The sequence below is a fragment of the Mus caroli genome, chromosome 17 (assembly GCF_900094665.2).
Source record: "Mus caroli chromosome 17, CAROLI_EIJ_v1.1, whole genome shotgun sequence".
NCBI classification, from domain to species: domain Eukaryota; kingdom Metazoa; phylum Chordata; class Mammalia; order Rodentia; family Muridae; genus Mus; species Mus caroli.
This window is the reverse complement of record NC_034586.1, coordinates 67,147,514-67,162,137: the sequence shown is the minus strand read 5'-3', so window position 1 is coordinate 67,162,137 and position 14,624 is coordinate 67,147,514. Positions and strand designations below refer to the sequence as shown.

At 45.7% G+C, this 14,624-nt stretch overlaps 1 protein-coding gene across 2 annotated transcripts in view; it reads right to left on the bottom strand.

The window, feature by feature from the left end:
• The window catches only part of Lpin2 (lipin 2), a 109,114-nt gene that overhangs the window by 57,323 nt on the left and 37,167 nt on the right, over positions 1-14,624 (bottom strand). Inside the window, exon 1 of one of the 2 annotated variants that reach the window (XM_021186181.2) lies at positions 8,486-8,700. The exons of the other annotated variant lie outside the window; for it this stretch is intronic. The gene's annotated coding sequence lies outside the window, so the exon portion shown is untranslated. Of the gene's footprint in view, positions 1-8,485; positions 8,701-14,624 lie in introns of those variants that run through there. 2 annotated transcript variants of the gene reach the window in all.

Below are 14,624 nucleotides of genomic sequence, written 5' to 3'. Positions count from 1 at the left end.
ATAAACTAGGGCCAGCAGGATGGTTGGGGAGATGGAAGGTAGGGATCAGAGAATTGGGATGGGGTGAGGCTTTCATACCCAGCACAGCAGCAAAAACAAGGGAGACAGACCCTGCCTTAACAATGTGTAAATAAAGAACCAATTCCTGGAGAGTTGCCTTCTGACCTCCTCAGCTTCACAAGGACAGAGGCCCCGTGAGTCTCTGGTGCTCTCGCGCCCTCTGGCCTGCAGACTCTGGTAACACATCTTCCTTCTCAGGTGTGAGGGACAAAACAAGGGCAGGAGTGAGGCAGGTATTTCCCAGGTGAGGACACAGAAAATCAGAGCCATAAACCAAGGCACTTCAGTAAGAGAAGGCAAAGTTAGAACATGAAGATTTAAGAGATGGAGGAGGAGAGAGAAAGAACCACAAATTAAAAAAAGAAAGAAAAAAAAACCCAGTAAATGCCACAAAGGTAACAATTCCAGATAAGCAAGAAATTGAATAAAGAATCAGGACAAGGGACCCAACGGGGGAGAGACTCAGATACTCAGAACAGGACGCAGACCCCACTGACCGTCAGGCAATGTGAGCCCGGAGTCACGCAAAGTCAGCATACCACTATTCACTACAAAGAAAACAAAATGTATAGGAAAAAGTAAAATCACTGCACATGTGTAATTCTGCACACTATTTACCTATGAAAACATAAGCAGTGAAAACTGCTTATACCAGTTGAGTATTAAATATTAGATAAATATTAGTTACACTGAGAAGTTACCCTAGGCAAATTTCTCACTTCTGCACAGTCCACAGCTCCACACCAGGAAACCTCGAAGTCCCTTTTCAGGTTGTGTCTTCCCACATCATGTAAAGAAATCCAGATGATCCCCACAGCTGTGCCCACAGCTGTGCCAAACCAAGGTGCACAACCCTTCCCAGGCTAACTCCTAGGCTGTATCAATTTGACAATTAAAACTGTCACACAGGATTTTCCAATACACAGAATAAGATTATTTCAAATGCTTCACAATTTTTATTAACATGAACTAGAATTTACACAAAAATATTCACTCCTAACTTTATCAACCATCAGCAACAAAACTGCTCATATTGTCGCTAGGAAGGCAAGAGTCAAGGAAGAAAATCTATGCAAGCACACAAAATGGTTTCCTTGAAATATTAAAAAAAAAATCTTTCAACTAAACATTGACACACTAAAAATATAAACACAGGAGCTCTCCCTAAGATACTTCTTTGCCTTTCACTTTCAATTCTCTAAGCTGACTCCCATTCCTAACCCTCAGTGCCTCCGTTTAGAAAACCCTGCTTTATTTTATATGTAAGACGACTAGTTCACTTCCCCTACAGCACTACAAGTTACTTTCAGGCTTCCCTTTGCCCTCAGCTCGCAGTCTTCCAGACAGGTATGCTTTAACACACACCCTCATCTAATATCAGACATAGCCAAGCGGGCAGGCATGCAGGTCTCCAATAAGAGACAACCGAGTGAACCATGTGCCAAAAGTCTCATGAGAAAATGCCTCGATAAAGTCAGTTATTTTAACAATTAATATATGCTAATACATATAAAGTGGTTCTAAATATACTTCGTTTAATGAAAGATTCTTAGCCACTCATTGATTCTATTACATAAAATAAAAGGTCCCATCACGGGGACCTTATCTGCACATGGAGGTACTGAGTGAGTCAAGTGACACTGAGGAAAGCCCTGGAGGACAAACAGGATCCATCCATGTGCAGTACTGAGGTCTCAGCTGGGTACCAGTGTGATGGAATCCAGACTTGGAACACAGAAAGAGACAGGCACTTCTACATCTAATGCTGACAGGTTAATGCTCAGTATTTAATGTAGTCCCTCTGCTCAGTACTGTACTGAGGGGATCTGGTATATACTCTCAAGTCAGAAACAGTCAAGATGACTGAAGCAAATCCGTTAAGGCAGCAGCACAGTGGCTGCTGAAACGCGTGTGTCAAACAGTCTAACAACCATTTCTCCTCCTTCCCAACAGTGACACAGAGCCACCTTCCATACTTGAAAAACAATTTTTAAACATTTCCTCTGACCCAGTCTCAGGCTAATGAGAGGTCCCCAGGGGAACAACAGCTGGATGATGTTCGTCCCAGAATAGGCACCTGACAGGCAATGGTGGGGCCTCTCAATGCCATTATTTTCCCAGATGTTTTTCCTCTCCCTGGTTCAATTGGCCTTGTACACATAAATGCTTCCAAGAAACCCAGGGCTCCACAGCAGGTGCACTCTACTACCAGTTTATAAATGCTGGCATTAAGAACAGTTTCTTATTCTAGCAAATGCAAGCAAAAACAGATTCCTAAAGTTGACTTAGGGATATCAAGTAAATGCATATGAATTGTAAGTCCTTGGGCAGCAAGGCCCAAGGACCAAAGGAGGGTAGCTATTTGCTGTGAGCCCTTCCCTACATCTCTTGGCTTCAGAATTCTCACATAGAAAGCAGGGCCATGCTTTCTACCTGGTAGTATTATAGGGACTCTTAAGACAGTTAGTGAGTATAAAGCTCTCAGCACATACATGCCTGCCCAAAGAAGGTGTTAATCAAGTGATGATAGTAGCAATATGTTTTATAAAGCTAAGCTACATCCTTAGATGAGTCTAGTAGGCATCACACCACGTGACAGACTGAGCTTAGTGCATAGACCATGTTGAAGGCTCAGATTCTCAAGTTCACCCTTTTGCATCACACTGGTTAGGTAGGCTACTATGAACTAGGTAAGCCACGAACCATTAGAAAGCCTTACAACTGAAAACCAACCCTTTCTATTAGGCATTTGTCCAATACACTGTAAGTCAGTTTCTCTTTTCTAAGTCATCCTTCATATTTAATTGGATGGTACAGCTGTCAGATGGGTGCCTCTTACACACCAAAAACAAGGGCAAGGCAATTTAAGGAAACTTAGCATGTGGATAGATGTTTTGGTGTGTTTAAAAAGGTAAATAATGACGAGGGCATCCCTTTAAAAAGGGTTTTTCCCCACAGATGCTTCATGAAGCCCAGACATTCCTGACTTACAGCCTCTCCTGAGAGAAGCCCCTCCTTTCCTAAAGAGCACAGCTTTACAGACTCAGCCACGGGGAGGAAACTACAGCACAATCCAAGCAACGCCAACCCAAGCTTCGAAACACATTAACTACTGACGTAAGGGATAACAGTCCAAAACCTCCCGTTACCAAATCGCCAGATAACACTGCTCCATTTCAGTCCTCATCGATGAGCTTTTTGTTTAAAATTCAGTAACTTTTTATTTAAAAAAATTCTTTTAGTCAGGCCAGGTAGAGGCCTTGGGGGGGTGAATTAGGAAGACTAGGGGTCCAAGGCCAGTCTGGGATGCATAAGACTGTTTCCAAAAATGAAGCCATTGTACCATATAGATTTAAAAATAGGTGTTTAAATGAATATTCTTGTGTCAACTATCCCTTCCATTACATTTCAGGAATTACATTTCAGAATATAAGAGCAAGAGTTCAACCAGCAACTAAAGAAGGTACTGGATGCCACATACCTATCTTCTCTTCCTGGACCAACCTTGGCACATCTAAAGGATGCTTTTCCTGCCTGTAGTTCCTCCTCCTTATCTGATGGAACCGTGAAGATCACATCTAGAATCTTCTCATTGAAATACTTGTTTCTAATCATGTTTCCTAAACTTTACAACTCTGGTCTCTTTAAGCCACACTAAACGCTACTTAAATTTCAACTATTACTCCAAAAATACTGAAAGAATACTCCAAACCTTAAAACACACCCCAGTGCCATGAGCTCACAGGTCTCAGCAGTGCCTCTGCCCCGCTAGCACTCTCACGCACACCTGCTCTGAGGTCTCCTCTTCTCCCTACAGAAGCACGTGTAGTTGACAGATCCTACCTTGCTACTCCTACTCCACAGGTGTCAGCCCAACTTGCCACCAGTCCTCAAGTCCTACTTTCCCACTAGACTTTGCTGTACCGCCAAGGATTCACTTCCCAGGATTTGGACTCAAGGTTACATTTCCCTCTAGTTCAGCACCTACACTAAAGAAAGATCAAAGGGGCTCTGCCTATACAGGACGGCAGAAAGTTTAAGAAGGCCAAGTTACTCACCCTGATAATGACTAACAACTACAAGAAATACCCAAGCAGCACACAACACAAAGTCGCATGCCACCACGTGTGAGGGGGTTGACGCCTAAAGCAGAAGTTAGTCAAGATGTGGGGAGCTGGGGGTATTAGCGTCTGGGAAGAAAAAAGCCAAAAACTCAGAGAACAAAGATGAAAACTAAGAATGGATCACTGCATATTCTAGAGCAGGAGAGACAAGAGTTGAAGACAACTTAGAATTTATAAACCGTCACTTAACATTTTATGTGTCTAGCTGATAAAAATGAAGAGTTGAGACAGTGCACACACTATTCAGCAATACATGGAGGGAATGCAAGAAGCAGATGAAGCTATAGTCAAGTGGCATTTAATTTAGTGTTCAGTGTCAGCTAATAATGTTAATTCCGTTACAGCTAATGAAGTTAGAAGTGCGAGCCTTCTGAGAAACCGCACAAAGGCTGGGTAAGGAAAGCAGCCCAACCCCCACTAGGTCTGTCCTTCTGGAAGCCAGCGTCTACACACCAAAGATACAAAGCTTACACTGGACAGCAGTTCCTATTCAAAATGTGTGTCATTACACATAAGGACCAGCACCCAATTACAAACCTAAGCTCGGAGAGTAAGAAAAACTGCCGTCCTGTAAGCAGCATTTGAAAAGCTCACGTTCCCAGAGCCGTTTCCCCCACCACACCTTTTTTCTTTCAATTGTAACCCTAATAATCCAAAAGAATTGTAAAACTATTAGCAGTGAGACACTGCCTTGGCTTTGCACAGAGGTGAGGTAGAGGTGACTGTTTTTAACATGATATACAAGTTAGGGTTCTACCTTCTTTCCTGATTTCTTAGTAACATCACTAACAGCTATCTACAAAGATCCCTTAATGTTAATATCCAAAGGCTTCTGACGTAAAGGACTCTAATGCCTGTGAGGGCTCGGCAGACACTGGTCAGCAAGCTTGTCAGCCTGAGGCCGGTTCCTGGAACCCACGTGCTGGAAGGACACATGTACAGGGTCACAAATCAGCAAATGTAAAAAGCTGTTTTAAAAAGACTCAACTGCAGTCTGTGAATCAAACTAGAAAAGAAGTGCTTGTGTTGTCATACCGCACGGTATAGATCTTACAATGTAATAAAGTCTCCTAACACATTCTCGGGTTTTGTTTTGTTTGTTTTTGCTTGGTTTTGAGATAAGATCTCACTCTGTACCCCAGGCTAGCTAATCGTGGAACTGGTGAGTTCCTTCTGACTCCGGATCCCAAAGCACTGGGATAACGACTTGGGCTGCCTCTCTTCTTGTTCTTCCTCTTATCTCTTTCCAGATTCTAATAACAGTAGGAGGAGATGATCAACTCAAGCTTCCTGCCATAAACAACAGGGCTGGAGGTGAGGCAGACAGACAGAATGCACAGGGGAGTAGTACTCCGGCCATCCTGCCACCACATACGGGTTGCTACCAATAATAGTTAGGGATCCCTACTGATTTCATGTGGTCCCCAAGAGTGAGTGATTTTCTCTTACATGTTCATCTTGAAAAATACAGGACTGAAACATGTGAAGTGTTTAATTATTAAATACACTGCTGTGGCTGGAAAGATCAATCACTGGCTAAAAATGTTTGCTGTACAATCATGAAGACCTAGGTTCAGATCCCAGCACCATCAGGTCTAGACAACTGGTGTTAGAATTGCTGGCTTAGCAGAGTAACTAAATATATGACCTGTAGGTTCAGGGAGAGACCCTGTCCGAAAACAATATGGTATAAGGTAATAGAGGAAGACACCTGACTCCCTTCTTTGTTTACATGAACACAGGTACACACATTTACCTATGAAATTTGTAGGGGAGGTAGATCCCCTAACTGTTAGCAAAGTGAGTAAGAAAATGTATTCAAATATTTTATTACAGGGGGCTTAGGATATAGTTCAGTTGGTAGAGTACTTGCCTAGCATGCACAAAGCCCTGAGTTCAAGTCTCAGAACTTCCTAAACCAATTATGGTGGCACACAATGCAGAGTAAGTTCAAGACCTGAACTATCTGTATGAGACTGTCTCAAACACATAAAAACTTTATTATCAAGACATCATCAGAGTGTTATTGCTGCAGGGTATATCTTCCAGCTATTCCAAATTTTTTTAAAGAGTTATTTATCTTATATATATGAGTACACTGTAGCTGTCTTCAGACACACCAAAAGAGGGCATCAGATCCCATGACAGATGGTTGTGAACCACTATGTGGTTGCTGGGAATTGAACTCAGGACCTCTGGAAGAGCAGTCAATGCTCTTAACTACAGAGCCAATCTCTCCAGCCCCCATTCCAATGTTTAATGAGACATAGTTCACACAGGATTCTGACAACTGAAGCCCCGACTACAAAGCTATAAGCTATTTTGCCATGAAGGTGACAGGTCCTAGGACCCTGAACCTAAGCCAAAAGTATTAATTTACTTAGCAATGAAGGGAATCAGACACAGCTAAAGCAAAGTTGCTCATCAACTCCTGCAACACTGCCGACCAGCTGATTGAGAAGGTACGCTTCCTACAGCCCCACCCCTAAACAAAATGACAACAGGCCCTGGGGTCAGACAGAGGATTTCAAAGAAAAGACACATAGGCTTAACTTAGACTTAAAATCTTGCCCACAGGCTGCTGGACACCTAAGGGAGGCAGCCCAGTGCACCTCCCAGCAAGAAGGGTTCCAACTTCATATCCCACTTCTGAAGTATATTATGCATACCATCAGAGAGGATAGCTGCAGTGACCTATACTATATTTAAGTCCAATATTAATATTTAAACACAACAAAATGTCCACCGTAATGGTCACTGGTCTACCTTTGACCACCTCTGACCCGTGATAGCACCAAGATTATCCCACAAGAAAATTTGATGATTTCATTTCAGGAAGATCCACTGGCTCCCAGTTGACCTACAAGGACAAACTGCTTGCAGCTTCTTCCCTTCATTCAAGAAGCCCCAACCAAAGCTCTTCTAAAAGCCAGCCTCTGTGCTTAGTAATAAACAGCTACTGGAGTCTTGCCTGCGGGGATCCTGTGCCCAGTGCAGGGGATAGTCCAGTCAGTAAACCAAAACGCAGAAGGCTAAGCAAGGAGAACAAACATACAGCCATTCAAGAAACAAAGCTCCGACCTTTATCCCTTTATCTGCTTAACTGCACTTGGCGTTCAAGGGTTTTCAAATGCTCCCATTTCCAGAGCCTCTTAAGCATACAGCTGCTCTGCCGAGTCTCAATTTTGCCACAAACGCGAAAGTAGACCCAGCCATTTTTTCATGTCTAGCATGCTACAGCTATTCTGCTTCTACTTCGAACTTGAAGATCGTTGGGGCCGATAAACCACAATCAAGAACACATTTAACTAGGAGGAAGCCCCGTAGGTGGCTACCCACGGGCAATGTGAGAGGGCACACCGGGCAGGGCAGCCCAATGAGGGCTAAAACACCTGTTTCCTCCCACACTTGGTCGCTGGCTGGGTTGCTAACCCAGTCTAGCAATACCTGCCACGATTCGTAGTCTTAAGCCAGTGAAAGCAACCAACGTCGGATCAACACAGACACTAACCGGCAAATGATCCCAAAATAGATTTCAAAATTCAACTTGTGTTATCGTAACGTTTTAAATTAGTGAGGCGAGGTTTGGTACCAACTTAACCAGCATCCCTACTGCTGGGCAAATGAGCTTCAGCGCCATGCAAGAGCCTCCGTTTCCATTTTTAATTTTTTTTTTTTTTTAAGTCTCAAAGATGCATTAAAATACGTGTGTGGCCGCTTGTTCAGTAATCCCTCAGTGCCTCTCCAACTATCCTGCGTTCCAGTACTTTCTGAAAGCGAGGGCGATCTTCCTAGTCTTGTTCTGCATAATTATGGCTCCGAAACGCCATCCTAAATTTGAATGAAAATAATTTTCTTAGGCTGGGGTGGATCCGCGGCGCTCAAAACTGGGCCTCAGAGCTCCGGCTCCCACAGCCGCCAGAACCTTCCAGGGCCCCGGGGGTCGCCGGCAACAGGCTACTCACATCTGAACCCGGTCGGCGGCCTGCAGGAGGCGGCGGCGGCGGCGGCGGAGGGCAAGCCAACGGCCTGAGGGAATAACTGCACCTCACCAGTCCCGGCCGGGGGATGACCGCGACCGCGACCGCGCGCCGGCGTCCGCTCCCCTCCCCCAGGCCCGGGGCTGCGGTCCCCGGGCGCGCCGCCCGCGGCTCGGAGGACCGCTGCCGACGTGAGGGTCTCCGCAGACGCCCGCGCGTCCTCAGGCGGCGCGGCCGCGGCTACGTGGCCCACGCGAGGCGAGGCCGCGAGCGGGGACGCGGCCCCCCGGGAAGCCCCGGCGCTGTCTCCGGCCCGCTTACCTGCGGCACCGCGCGCGGCTCTCACTCGGCGGACTGTCGTGCAGCCCCGCAGGGATGCCCCAAGAAGCCGGCGAGCAGGGGGCGGGGCCGCCGCCTCCGAAGCCGCGGGCTACAGCGGAGCCCGCCGGGCCTCATGAATGGGACGCGGCGGCAGCGGCAGCGGCGGCGGCGGCGGCCGAGCTGGCGGTAGACTGCGCGCACGCCCCGCCCCGGCCGGGCCACGTGACGCGAGCTCCGCCCCCGCCGGCCGCGCGCCTCGAGCCCTGGGCCCCTCCGGGGAGAGAGCAGCTCGACGCCGGCGCGGGCCTCGGAAGGGCGCTTTAAAAAAGTTTCCTCCGGTCCCCATGGCAACCTTGCGGCGCTGCGCCGGGCTTCAGAGTCCAGCTGCCAAAAAATGGGTGCAAACGGTCTGCTGCATAATGGTGTCCCCGCGTAACGCGAGTGCACCATCATGGGATCACTGCAGAACCCGTATCTTTCCTTATTTACCCTTGGAGCTCGGTGATAACACCGCCTACTTAAAAAGTGCACTTTAACGGCTGCAGCTGCGCGTGTTAGTGGCGGCGGCTGCTTTTCGTCTTGTTTATCTGCAGCTGGTTCTTTCGATGGAAGTAGAGGTGGAAGGCCATGGCATCACTTCTAAATGCTTGTTAATTTCTTCGTGCTCACCGCGAGCATGAACAGTGAGACACAGTCTCCCGGCCGCTGAGCCATGCAGTTATACAAACTCTCTCCTGTATGGGCCTGGGCACAGTAGTTTCTTTGCAACAATGAAGCGCGGTGCGCATAGTCTTGTGCTAGGACCCGGGAAACCTTTCGTTTCCCTGCCTAAGTACGGCCTTGTGGAATTCAACCAGATTGCCTCAGTAGTTACTAAGGTCCACAGAGACACCCAAGCCTACTGGGACTTTTCACTTCAGCGTGGCTCTTCATTTGATCTACCAGTGAAAGGAATGTTTTCAAGGTTGAAAGTTTCCCGTAAATGCTCGAGAAATACTACTCCTCCGCTGTGGGGAAGTGCAGTTAAACCCAGAGAACCCAGTCCTCAATCCCCAAGTCAATGCACTGGGGACAGCTACACCTTCCTCGAGGGGCGCTTTGAGTATTACGTGTGATTCCCATAGGGAGCCCAATGTAGCTTGCAGCCTGGACTGTAGAACACGCTGTTGTTACTGTTTGTTCTCTAGCTTTTCATTCTTGACTTTTCCTGTTTCTCTCGGGATAATTTCATTACCTCCTACCTTGGGAGGGAAATATTCTCACGCTTCCTTCCTCTCTTCATGCAGAAAGCAGCAGACAACCCGCCCTTCCTCTGTCACCGCCCCCTCTGGGCTTTGACACCTTACTCAGAAGGACTGGTTCATGTTTATAGTATTTTCCTCATTCTCTAGTGGCTGCCTGCTTCATACTATTACTGAGGCAGAGGAAGAACTAATTAAATATTTGTTGACTGTTCCTCGACTTCCCCCAGCTGATACCTGTAAAGTTGGGGCACACCCAACTCCCATCTGCTTCGCTGCCCAGAGTCTTTCCTCACCTTCTGACTCTACCACCTTCCAGTTTCACGGCCAAGAACCTTCCCCCACCAATCATCCATCTGCTAGTCTAGATGTATCTTTCATTTCAAAGAGAGAAGACCTTGTTGCCCCTAATGTAGTTTGGCTCGAGATGTTTTGACTCTAGAGTAGCAAGCTGTCTTGATGTTTTGTTTAAGAATATCTTTCTGAGCCGGGTGTGGTAGCGCCCGCCTTTAATCCCAGCGCTCGGGAGGCAGAGGCAGGTGGATTTCTGAGTTCAAGGCCAGCCTGGTCTACAGAGTGAGTTCCAGGACAGGCAAGGCTACACAGAGAAACCATGTCTCGAAAAACCAAATCCTTTCCGGATTCCCCACCCCCACCCCCGTGCACTGCGGCCTCTCCTTACAAGCCATGGAACGGCATATTCTTTTGTTTGTTTGTTTGTTTTTGTTTTTATTTTTAATAATTCAGCATTTCCCCTTCCTTTTCCTTCCTCCAACCCATCTCATGCATTCCTTGCTCTCGCTCATATTCATGGCCTCTTTTTTTTCATTGCTTATACATACATTCATAGATATATAAATCAGCCTCATAAACACATACATGTTAATTTTATGTATATTATTTCAGGACTGGTCATTTTGTACTGGATAACTAATTGGGGTGTCTCTTCCCTAGAGAAGACTATTTCTCCCACTCAGAATTACTTAATTGTCTGCAGTTCTTTGTCTAGGGGTGGGGTCCCCTAAGAATTCTCCATTCCATATTAATATGCCTATTGGTATGGTCCTTGTTCAGGTTTTGAAACAGCCAAGTTGAGACTTCGTGGGTATAGCTTCCTTGACATTTCTGAGACAAAAATCTCATAGCAAACTTCCTGTTCCCTCTGTCTCTTACAATCGGTCTGCCTCCTCTTCTTCCACATGATTCCTGAGCCTTGGGAGCAGGATTTCTGTTGTAGATATATTGGTTGGGGCTAGTGATAGACCAGCCTGACTCCATCTGAGTGATGGAAGCCATTTTATTATAAGGTCAGAAGACGTTCGGTTCTGTTTGCTGAAATTTTCATGATTTTCTTTTTCTTTACAGCTGAGTAATATTCCATAGTCCATCTGTAGCACGTTTTCATTAGTCATTCATCAGTAGAAGAACAGTCAGGTTGTTTCCATTTCCTAGCCATTGTGGATAGAGCATCAGTGAAGAGGGCTGAGCAGCTTTCTATAGAGTAAGATGTGGAATTCTTTGGAACTATGCTGAGGAGTGGTCTAGCCCTGCCCTCAGATGATGAATGATTTCTGAAGATTCTGGGAACTGTAGGACATGAGACTAAACTCGAGGAAGTAAGTTACTGTAGCACGTGGAGACATGTCACCTCTGACTGCTTCCTGTCTTGCTTCCTGTTTCCTTCCATACATGAAGACCTGGGTTTACTCCCCAGAATCCAGATGTAGATGCCACATATGCTTACACTAGTTTATAATCCCCAGGGTCTTAGTTATACTCAGTCTGCAGTCCAACCAGCCCAACAATGGGCAACTGTGAATGGGAAGTCAGGAGTCTAGGAGTTGCTCAGTCCCACAAGGGTCGGTGTTTCAGGTGGTCTTCTGTATGAGCTGGAAGACTGAAGAAGTAGATTCCAACAGATGTGCTGGCAAGTAAGCCTAAGCAGGAGAAGGAGGAGAAAGGGGAGTAGGAAAAGAGAAGAGGAAGAGAAGGAAGAGAAGAAGAGCGGCATAATCTTATTTACTGACAAGGCTGTCTCTGTTTATCTGGTGCCTATTTTTAATTTGCCCAAGTAACATTCTTCACAATTAAGAAGTGGAATAGGATGCTTTGCTAAACTATTATTAAAATGTTTCTAGGTAGTACCTGAACTCACTGTTGTTGGGTAATGTAAGAAAAATAAAAAAAAAAAATAAAAGTCCGTGTATCGAGAAAACCAAAATGACGGTTGCTAAGGTCTTGCATGATATCTTACTACAGTGGTTCATCGATTTAAATATTGGAAAATGGATGTTTTGAATATGAATAGGCCACAGTTTTCATTATACGCATGAACATTATTTCAGCTAGTAATTACTTAAGGTGTTTTCTGTGTCAAAGCCTGGTTCCTGAGAAAGTTTTTTTTAAAAAAAAATGGTGGGCATCTTCTCCAATCTGATCTTCAGCAAGCTCTCTCTTCCTCATAACCGTGCTCCTAAACTTCTCTGGGTGCCACGTGTGAGTTTGTGGTCTCAAATAGTAGACTTCAAAATACATGAAAACCACTCATAAAGGGCGCCTCAAACGTTTAATGAGGTTTAATCTCCACAAAGGTATGTTTCATCCTAATCAAACACCTGGAGCTCACTAATGGGTGTCAGCTATCCTCCGTGTGAGGTTAATTTGTCTTTATTCTTTCCCTATTTAGGCACAGTAAATCTTAGAAGGATTTAATGAGCTGTGAGATCTGTAAAAATGGGCCTCCATCCCCTTCCTTCTTTCTAACTTAGGCAACACTCCCGTTCAAGCTGTCTACTTTTCCCTCTGAGGCTGCATTACCAGGCCCAGCTACCTGGAATAGCATGAAGCTTCTCCTGGGAAAGCCTGTCCCTCCCCCACCCATGATACTGCCCAGGCTGGAGTCACCAAGACCCCTCTCGAAGCCAAACATGGCGGACTCCTTTTGGGACCTGCATCTGGAGAGACGCTCTTGACCACCATTTCCTTGAAGTTCCTTCCTGCTCTCGTCGGCTGAACACCTGGGAAATCTGTGTGCATGTGCTGGGTGGTTTTCACAATGACGTCAGATTCTAGTCCACCCTTTGTACTCCTCTTTGACCCTGGCCCAGAATCTCATATCCCAGCTAATGGCACTACCAACCATTGAGTCATCTTTGTCGGAAACCTAGGGAAGAGTCTCAATTCCAGTACTGTCATCACATGTCCACCCTACCTCAGCATGTCTACTGTCTAAAGTTCTCTAAGGAATGGCTACAATAAGCACAAGTCACATCCTCTTCAGTTGACCAATATGTGACCTCTCCCTGGTTGCAGTAAATCTCTCCATTCCTCTGAAAGTCCAGAAGGGCAAAAGAGCTTTCTTCCTATCCCTCCAGCCAGTAATACTAACCACCCACTCTAGTTTGGGCAGATCTGTCCTTGCCCGTCCTTTGCCTTCAATACAAAGTCGTCTGACTTCGCAAGAAGCACATCTGCAGTGCCCCCTTTTGCTCCAGTTGTCTCTCCCGTTCTACGTGCGCCAGCCGGTCCTTCTGCAGTGTGATAACTTTTTAAATGTTAGCTTCCACATTTCTCCCTGCACGCTCCTCTTTACAAGAATTCAGCAGGCATGCCACTTGTCTTGGGGAAGTCTGCTGGGGAGATGAGAAGCAGAAGTTGCCTGCAAGATGTTTCCTTCCTGTCTGTTATTTCCCAAACTCTAAAATCACCAAAGAACCCAAGTCAAGAGGGAGAAAAGGTGCCTTTCATTCCTGAAAGAGAGCTTTCTCTGGAGTCAGGAGAAAAGCTCCTGGCTTTGATGTTCCCTGGGTCAAATGACAGCCTGGGTTTCCTGCACCGCCACAGTAGACCCAGCTCGTTTTGTAATTATATTCAACGGAGACAGGAGTGACTCAAGTCAGTTCCCACAGCTTGTAACTAGTGGTGCTGAACACTATCCTCATTACTCCGTGACCCTGAAAGCTGTTTTGGGGAAGATATGCTTTATTTCTAATTAACTCACAATAGTGTAAATTTTTAGGTGACATAGCATGACATTTCAACACATCTCTAAGGAATGTAATGATAATGAAGAAAACTGGCTTGTGTTTAGTTTCTTTGTTTTAGGAACATTCGTGATCTTGTCTATAGGTAATTCTAAGTATGCAGTTAATTGACGCCAACCACAGTCAAAACTCTAGAAGTTCTTTCTCCTATCCAGCTACACTCCTGTCCCTGTTAGCCCTCCTCTCTCCATTCCCACCTCCCACACCCTTTGAGGGTTCTATAGACACTGTGTCCACTTATCCTCCAGTCCTAGAGAGATCAGCATTGGCTTTTAAGTGTAAGTGAGAATGTTCCTCAACCTGTATTTTTAGCCACTAGTTTCCATCACCTTATCTCAGTGGCTTCAACTGCCTTTCCCCAGTCAATGACTCTTTTTTTTTTTTTTCTTCTTAAGCTTGTAGTTGACCACATAGAGGTAACAACCTCAGCTCTTCTTCTGGGCATACCAGGCAATCAATAAACACTGGAAGAACAATAAAGGTGAGCTTATCTTCCTAGGAATACGCATGTGTAGGGGTCCAGACCACCTCTCCCTCTAAAAGCAAAACAATATAAGGTCACTGCATGGCTCCAGGGACAAACCTTCCTCTGGTGGCAAGAGACTCAAAACAAAACAAAACAAAAACAAAACAAAACAAAACAAAATAAAACAAACACAGAAATCTGGTACTGAGTGATCTGGACTCTCAGAGGGAGACACTATAACACCCAGGAAGCACAGCATGTTTATTATCCAGCTGGACATGGAGCCGGGATTATTGAATACAGCCGGACAAAGAGGGGAGGCCGTTATGTACAGATAAACAAGAAGAGAGAGGCTATGGTCTTTATCTGGATAAAGGAGACAGGTTTTA